Source organism: Solanum tuberosum, unplaced genomic scaffold, assembly GCF_000226075.1.
Source record: "Solanum tuberosum cultivar DM 1-3 516 R44 unplaced genomic scaffold, SolTub_3.0 scf00025, whole genome shotgun sequence".
Classification (NCBI taxonomy): domain Eukaryota; kingdom Viridiplantae; phylum Streptophyta; class Magnoliopsida; order Solanales; family Solanaceae; genus Solanum; species Solanum tuberosum.
The window spans coordinates 2,780,181-2,789,411 of NW_006238951.1; the positions used below are offsets into that span (position 1 = coordinate 2,780,181).

Sequence of the window (9,231 nt, forward strand, 5' to 3'; positions counted from 1 at the left end):
GCATCTCTAGGCACCCGAGCTCTTTTGCATAATGCAGTGATTAATATCGGGAAAGGGAGAGATGTTTAGCTTTGCTTTGCATGCATATGGATCTCGGAAGCAATGATCATCCCTAGATTTATCCTGGTTTTCTCTATGACGCATCCAAGACAAGTTGCCTTGTTAAGGCGAAGGATTGATTCATTCTATGATGGAATAATTGTGCTGCTGATCAACCCGAACCAGTATCTTGCAGCTATGTTTAGATCTTTCTTTTCAATCGAAACACCTTCTGCTAACCATTTTGGAGCATTATCATCTGAGATTAGTTAGGCAAAACCACTTTTTCATCGCGTCCATCATCTCTGTTCTGATCAAGTGCTGGCAGTGATCATTTATTTTATTGGACATACCCAAGACTGTGTTGATAGCCTCACTGTCACAAGCTGCCTTTCTTCCTCTGACAACCACGTAGTCAACTGCTTTGAAAGACGATTAACAGCCTCTTCCGTTGAGGTACCAATGCACTGTATGCATTGTAAAATTCTCTGGCCCAACTTCGTATATAAGAGCCACGGGGTTTCGTGAAGATTTGGAATTTGTGATATTTCAGGCACTCTATTATATCGGGATACCTATCGATCACCCCATCTATGGACATCAATTTTTCCTCAATGATCGTTCTCAGCCCCTCAGACTTTAATCTATTCATTGATTTAGGTGAGGGGGCTTGTAGTAGAGGTGCCAATACTATTGCCTGCTCTGAAACTAGAGGAGTCGAAGTGGTGGATTAAGGATTTTTTATCCGAGATGGGTCGTTTAGTTGTTTAGATCGTAATTCGTTCCTCTGTGCCTCCATCAGTTCATCTTCATCTGAACCCATACTCTCACTGTTATATGTTGTTGGGTCATTGCTGTAAAAACCAGTACTATCGGAGCTTGCATCTGATAGCTCAACGGTTTTTTCCTTGCCCTTGCCTTTCCTACCAGTTGTGGAAAGTTTAGTGGCTTTGTTCATGGATGCAGTTGCATCCTCATTGAGCGTGATCCCTTTTTCTTTGCCTCGGGATGGTGTGTTGCTATCTGCTTTGTTAGGTTTAGTCATATCTGCAAAAGATTGGGAAGAGTTAGGAGAGAAATCAAGTAGAAGCATAGGCAATCTTCTGCAGGAAAACTCGCCAAGTGGATCGGCGAGTCGCCGAACCTCTTTGGCGAGCTAACTCGGGCTCGCCAAAAGGGTTGGTTTCAAATCATAGCAAGTCGGCGATGGGAAGGTATTTTCGGTGAGCAAGGGTTTGTCCGCCGAAAGTTACAGTTCATAAGGGTCTCAGGAGGCAAATAAAGAGCGATAAAGAATACATTCGGTGATTCGCCGAGTGCATTCGACGAAGGCAGGCATCTCGCCGAAAGTTGCAGACTCAAACCACAAACTTGACACGAAATTAAATGCGAGATGAAGAAAATAGGCGAACCGCCGAGTGATTCGTCGAGCTAGACTTAGCTCGCCAAATGGCCCAACGTGCCCATTTTCAATCCACCATCTAGAATTCAATCCCACAAACCCCTAAAACAAAATCAAAGCATGTAGTAAAGAAATTCAAACAAGACCCGCACTGCCTATTGCCCTGGGATACTCAGGCTTTTCCCGGATTTGCCAAACTTGGTCATTTGATGATATTTGCTCTTAAGAGTGGTGTCCCCTGCTCTATCATTGAGCAGTTCTCGTTGTTTAGCACAAACAATAGCCACTCAGATTTCACCCAATCAATTTAAACAGCACGAAGCACAACCCAATACAATTTCACTCATTTAAAACACACAAGTTATGAGCATTTGACTATCAAATCAATACGGGCAAGATTTTCAGATTTAAATAGGCATTTAAGCATTCTAATCCTATCAGAGAGGCCCAACACACATCAATAATATACGATCATTGCAAAAGAGTACAAACTATTCGAAAATAAATTTGGGGCTCGGAGAACTGACCTGTTGTGCCGATTAAAATGAGATTGAAAAGCTAGGCAGCAAAGAAATCCACTTCCGAGCACAAACCAACTAACAAAAATACTATTATAATTCTAAAATAGGGAAAATACTACCTTGGTGTGAGTTTGTGAAGGTTAAGAGCGAGGGAAAGTGAAGGATTTCAAATTCTAGGACTCTTTGGCCATTATAAACCGTCCAGTGCGTGCGCATTCGGTGACATTAGTCGCACTCGCCAATCTAATAGGTGACACGCCGAGTGGTCGTTTGGCTCGCCAAGTTTTTCAGAACCTTCAGTCAGAGTGAGTGTTCAACCTGCGGTCTTCATCATGATCACCAACCTGTTTGGCGATTCGCTGAATGGAACTATTAACTCGCCAAACACAATTTTCACCCACTCTCCCCACTTTAACCTGTACATTCTACACACCGTTATTTCTGAGAAAACAATAAAGCATTTAAAAAGGTTTTAGGTTGCCTCCCAAGCAGCGCCTTAGTTAACATCGTTGCACGATGCATGTCAGCTGTCAAATTCCATTTTGGGGGTCAGCTATATTATCAATAAGCAACCCCCTGTTTTGTTACGAGTGTAGATCGGGCGGCGCATGGCCCATAAGGTTCTCGAGCAGCTAGACAGCTCTGGATTGAGATCAAATCTATCCCTTCATCCCTTCAATGTCTTCCTTCATTTCTTCCAGCTTTTTATCTTACACAGTTACCTTGTGGAGAATGATTGAGAGCATGCCCTCAAGGCATTTAACCTCATTGTCCTTGGGAATTATTCGCTCATTAGGAGGGATATATTTATCCTTACTTTTTTACTGGACTTCGATCTTCACCATCTTTTTGGCCAACACATCAATCTGAGTCATTAAGGTGGCCAACATGAAGTCTTTCTCTACCTCTTAGTGCATTTCAACCATTTGATTAAATAGTTGGCCTGCTTTCATATATGACTGCTTTGCAAGGCCTCCCGGAATGAGTTGGTCGACCTACCTCTTGTTTCCGGGAACAAGACTTTTGTAGAAGTAGTCCAGGAGTGCCATATTAGGAATGTTATGAGTTGGGCATTGAGTGATCAGGTCATTAAACCTAGCCCATGACTTGTAGATCTGTTCACCTTCCGATTGCTTGAAAGTGAGGATACGATCCCATAACATTATTACCTCTAATGTAGGAAACCCCATTAGCTCCCGAGTACTGCTCGTCATGCTCGCTTCCTCTGCTTGGTTACAGACAAATCAACAAAACTAAACTAAAAATTAAATTAGTAAACTACGACTATGAAGAACAAAAAATTCTACTAATCTAAAAATTCTCAAATAACACCACTCCCCGGCAGCGGCGGCATTTTGATATTTGTGTAATCAAGACACAACTTCTGATGCAAGTGTCTACGATCGTACAATAGTTTAGTAACCCAACCAAGGGTTGAGATCGTCCCAAAAGAGTGGTTTTGAGAATTTATAGTAAAATAAAATTTCGTTCTAACTATTCGTAGCTAAATATATTAATGAGTAAAAACATTGTAAATTAAAGAGGGACACAAATGTGTCAATTAACAATGGGGGAATTTTGTCACAAGTAAGGTAAAAACAGCAAAATAAACAAGGGTTTCTAAGCAATGAGAAGTGATCTTTGGGATGTGACGGGAATACGGGTTAAGCTAGATTATTGGGTACATGCTTTTGATAGAAGATTCATAGAGTAATTATTACTAGGCTAAACTTTAAGGGGGATAAGCTCTCTCTCGAGCAACTTACCCTGTTTCGAACGGGTTCCTCTCGGACACCCACTTGCCACATGAAGACCAGCATACGGCTTAACCAACTCAATCTCTTGAGCTGAGTGTGTGGAAATGGGACTAGGGTTCACTCTCTCGAGCTGAACCTCATGTCGACCCACTCACACTGGCCATCAATCTAGTGGTCTTAGTTTTACGACCTGTCTCTCGAGCAACCCGAAAACACATAAATAAACTTGTATTTGCGACTACAAATTCATTTAATTCATTCACAACCACTAAACGAAATCACAATTAAACTACGATTAAACTATCAGCAAGCAAGACCCAACAATTATCTTAACCCATATTTGCTAAATTACACCCCAAGAATTGAGGTTTTTAGCCACACATCAAGAGATAGAAATTTATACCTAAATGAACTTGCATTCACTACAATAAGTGGAGACACAATCACATTTTCTAAATGTCGTATTATGATGTTTTAATGTCACAAATTTGTTTATCCACATTTATTTTACATTTGGACAAAATGTCGTAAATTTTTGTGTCGGGGATTTTTCCGACATTTAGGTAATTGTCGGGACAAATTTGTGACATTTATTTTGGGACATTTAGATAAATGTTGAAAAGAATTTGCGGCATTTACTTCGCAACATATATGTAAATGTTGGTAAGATTATTACTACATTTATTTTTTGACATTTATGTGAATGTCGATAAGAAATATATGACATTTATTTTTGACATTTAGGTGAATGTTAGTATGAGATATATGACATTTATTTTTGATAAATAGGTAAATGTCAGTATGAGATATATGACATTTATTTTCGACATTTAGGTAAATGTCGATATGAGATATTATATGACATTTATTTTTGATAATAATGTAAATGTTGGTATGAGATATATGAAATTTATTTTTGACATTTAAGTAAATGTTGGTATAAAATATATGACATTTATTTTTGATAATTAGGTAAATGTCAATATGAGATATGTGACATTTATTTTGACATTTAAGTAAATGTCGGTATGAGATATATGACATTTATTTTTTCGACATTTATGAAATGTCACTTAAACTTTCTGAGATTTAGATTAAATGTTGGTAAAACAAATTTCAAGATACTTGTGACATTTATACATTAAAATTTCTGACACTTTAGTTAATGTCAACAAATGCTATTATTGAATGTCATATAATTGGTGACATTATTTTATAGTTTGCTAAATGTCATATTCATATTCTAATGTCGCTACCAAGTTTCTTTAGACATCCCAAAAAATTCTATATATAGTTTTTCTCAAGACACAAATACATACAAACAATTCGTACATTCAAAACTATCTACTTCATGACAAGCAAGAAATATTATGTAAAGCAAATATTTTCTAATATTATAATTGAAGAACAAATAGCAAAATAATTTTTCTGTAAAAGTAAACAATGTCAAAACAAATTATTTTTTCTATGTCAAGAAAAATTGAGATCTAACTAAATGCAATAATCTCAACATAAAACCAACTAATTAACTCCTAATTCAAATGGAATTAAAATCTCTAGTAAATTTGCAATAAATCTTTATGAAATCATCAATCCAAAAGTCGAGCATGTTGAAGTCGATACTTGACCTCAATTTCCTTAAAAATTCTGCACAAGAAATTCACATAAGAAAATTTATAACTATATAATAATAGAAATTAGATCCCCATTAACTAGAACAAATTGGGTTATAAAAAATGACGAATTGAATTTTTCTAAAAACAAACATTTAAGGAATTTGATGCAAAATCAATTAATTATATACATGAAATTTTCTTCCTTTTGAAAGAAAAGAAAGATCTTGTAGATTTTTCAAAAATACCCACTTCTTTTTATTTGTGTCAACTACGGTAGTTCCAGTCCTCTTGATGATGTTAGCCTGAGAAAAAACATTAAATTGATTATTTTGATACTTTACGAAATACAAAACTTAACATTTCATTAAATACATAAATGTGCCAATTTTTCTAGAAGGAAAATAAAAAAAAGGAAGATATATGATTGCTTCAACAAAAACTTGACAATTATATTCATGGAATAACTCCGACAAAGCAAGTCACTATTGAAAATTCACATATTCAAGTAATAAGCAAGCAGATCACAGATAGCTCGTCCAACAATTCCTCGAATTTGCGAAGAAAAGAAGCAGTCCACATCGCAATTTCAGAGAAAGAATTAGATTGGGCTCGAAAAATAATTTCCCTAGAACAAGATGGTTTAATTCATGTTAATGTTGATGGGGAAATCGATTCTAATAGTTCTATTGGTTTTGTTGCTCTCAAACATTTCCCCTGGGAACATGTATGAATACACGCTCTAGAAACATTTTGGTCATTTCTTAATTTAGGGCACCTCATGAAAATGACGAGCATGTGAACAGCGCACTACACGTCGAAAGTACAATACTTACCTGCAATTATAGGTTTATTGTTCATACAATAAACTGTTCATATGACTGTCAAACTAAAACTTTCACATTCTTCTTAGGTTTGCTGAAGTCAAATATAGAATATGCAGAAGAGAGATTTAGTTTACAAACACCAACTCCGCAATAACAAACTCAGATACTCTCTAGTGTCAGGGTTGTGCTAGAAGCTACAAGTACCAAACTAGAATTACTAGTACAGTTATGTCAAGATAATCTAATCAACTACTACATCTCAGATCCAAACTATTTGGTGAATGAATTAGAAGTCCAGAACATAAAGTAACTGGATGAGCATTGTTGCAGATATTCATCCAGAATCTAACTAAAAGAATTTGAAAGCCTAATTAAGCACAACTCAATATGCACATAACATCTTGCATAGAGGTATACAATAAAATTTAATCTTCTTTCTATGGAGGTTTAGTCGAGTCATAATTATATCTCACTTAAGATATTCTATGCAGAATGCATCCCAGAAGAATCATCAACCATATATGATATTCTAGAACCTTGGACATAATTATGCTCTATAGATCTACTACATTCACCAACAATAAAGTTATTAAACATAGTGTCACTTACAATTAAACTTGATTTGAACTAATTCCACTAACTAAATCCACCAACTAAACCACATTATATATTTGAACTTATTTAAACAACTCTAACTAGTTTTGACTTAATTCCAACAACTAAATTCATCAACTAAACCACATTACTTATTTGAACTTATTTAAACAACTTAACAATTTTTTAACTCTAACTAGTTTTGACTTGATTTGAACAACTAAATCCACAAACTAAACCACATTATTTATTTGAACTTATTTAAACAACTTATCAACTTTTTAACTCTAACTAGTTTTGACTTAATTCATCCAACTAAACCACATTATTTATTTAAACTTATTTAAACAACTAAATTTTTTTTTTTAACTCTAACTAGTTTTGACCTAATTTCAACAACTAAACCACATTATTTATTTGAACTTATAAACAACTTTTTAACTCTAACAAGTTTTGACTTAATTCCAACAACTAAATCTACCAACTAAACCACATTATTTATTTGAACTTATTTAAATAGCTAAACAACTTTAACTAGTTTTGACTTAATTCCAACAACTAAATCCACCAACTAAATCACATTATTTTAAATAATTAGTCAAACTAGCTAGGGGTTAATTAAACTTTATTTGGACTTATTTCAACAATTAAACAAGAAAAAACTAAATTTAAACATAAGTGTCAAAACTAGATAGACACAAATCGATCTTGCAAGAAAATTAATTTTGTCATGAATAGGATCAACTAGTGTTGGCACTTGTGCTTAACAAACACATTATTCCTAAATTAAAGCTTAATATCGACACTTTTGGACACAAATCGATCTTGCGATAAAATCAATTTTGGCATCAATAGATCAACTAATGTTGGTACTTATGCTTAACAAACAAATTATTCCTAAATTAAAGTTTAATATCAACACTAGATAGACATAAATATATCTTGCAAGAAAATAAATTTTGTAATCAATAGGATTAACTAGTGTTGGTACTTATGCCTAACAAACACATTATTTATGTATTAAATCTTAGTATCAATACTAGATGGACAGAAATCAATCTTGCAAGAAAATCAATTTTGTCATCAATAGATCAACTAGTGTTGGTGCTTATGCTTAACTAGGATTCTCCTATTTTCAATACTTCCTCTCTTTTTCCCTAGTTATTGTGATGTATATGTTACCATGATTGTGAATAACGCCAAGCCAATTAAAATTAGTTAGTGTATGTTTTTGTGTGGGTCTATCAATGTACAAAAGGTTTAAGTTGAAATATTTTTTGACAAGGTAAATGCCATACGTTAAAGTTAAAATATTTTCCTAGCAACTTCATAATTCATAATGTGGAACAGTTTGCTTTATTCTTCCTGGTTTTCTGTACTCCTAAAAAGATTCCCAAAGTTTTCTAATACAGCTTCGTAAGAGAAACTTAAATGGTAATAGAAATGACAGTAGGTAAAGTAACATTTAGATTTAGCTCCATGCAGCTAAAAAGATAAGAGATGATGAAGCGTGTATCAACTGCAAAGTGCCAACACCTAATAAATAGTGATGTCAAAGTGCAGGATCCTAATATTTCTAATACATAATTATTCGAGCTAGCTTAAAGAGAAATTAGTTACCTGTAATCCTCTCCTACCAAGTTGTTTTACAGCCAAGTCAATCTTTTTAGCTGAATCCTCACCAGTCTTTACTGTGGCCTTATATACACATCAAAATCCACCTTCCCCAATCTTGGTAGTACGATTGAAATTCTTCGTTGCTGCTTTCAGTTCTGAGAATGTAAATTCCCTGAGATCGGAAGTCTATCTGACAGGCTTGAAATTTGGCTCCTTTCTCTAGAATCTGTGCTGGTATCTGATACATTCTAAGAGCTGGACTCACGATGAGCATGCCGAAATTCACTATCAAAAAGACCAAAAGAGGAGGACAGAACTGGATTTGACTTCAGCTGGTGAACAGCAGCTGGAGCTGCTACCTGATGGACTTCGCGGCATCTTCGCCAGTGGAACTCCATCGGAGATGGGGCGGCTGCTGCAAGAGGCGAGAGAGGGGAAGGGAAGATCGACGGAACAGAGGAGGAAAGGAGAAGAGGAAAGAGGGGAGAGGAAGAGAGGGACGTCACCGCCTCTGCTGGCCTCGCCAAAGTGGCTTCGCGGGAAAGGAGGAGAAGAGAAAGAGCGGCGCTGCTCTTTTCTTTGGTGAAGAAGAAGAATGAATTGTCTTAGGGTTTTGGGGCCTTTTGTTTGGAATATCATTTTTTTTTTTAAAGAAGTACGGTTAATTTACTTATCACGGGATATCGATATTTTTTAAAATAATTATCTATATTTAAAAATATTTAATAAATACCGACATCGTGAAGTCGATAATATTTAAATAAAATAATAATTTAAATATATCAACCTCTTAAGGTCGGTATTTATTAGTTTATATTAATATAACTCACTTCTTGAGGTCGATTTTATTAATTAAAATTA

General features: G+C 35.2%; 1 long non-coding RNA gene across 1 annotated transcript; it reads right to left on the minus strand.

Moving 5' to 3' along the window:
- Nucleotides 1-5,327: 5,327 nt before the first annotated feature.
- On the minus strand, nucleotides 5,328-8,980 carry LOC102587013 (uncharacterized). Its single transcript, XR_001472715.1, has 3 exons — nucleotides 8,374-8,980; nucleotides 5,581-5,637; nucleotides 5,328-5,366 (listed from the first exon to the last, which is right to left on the minus strand). It is a non-coding gene; the product is annotated as an uncharacterized lncRNA (long non-coding RNA).
- Nucleotides 8,981-9,231: the final 251 nt, after the last annotated feature.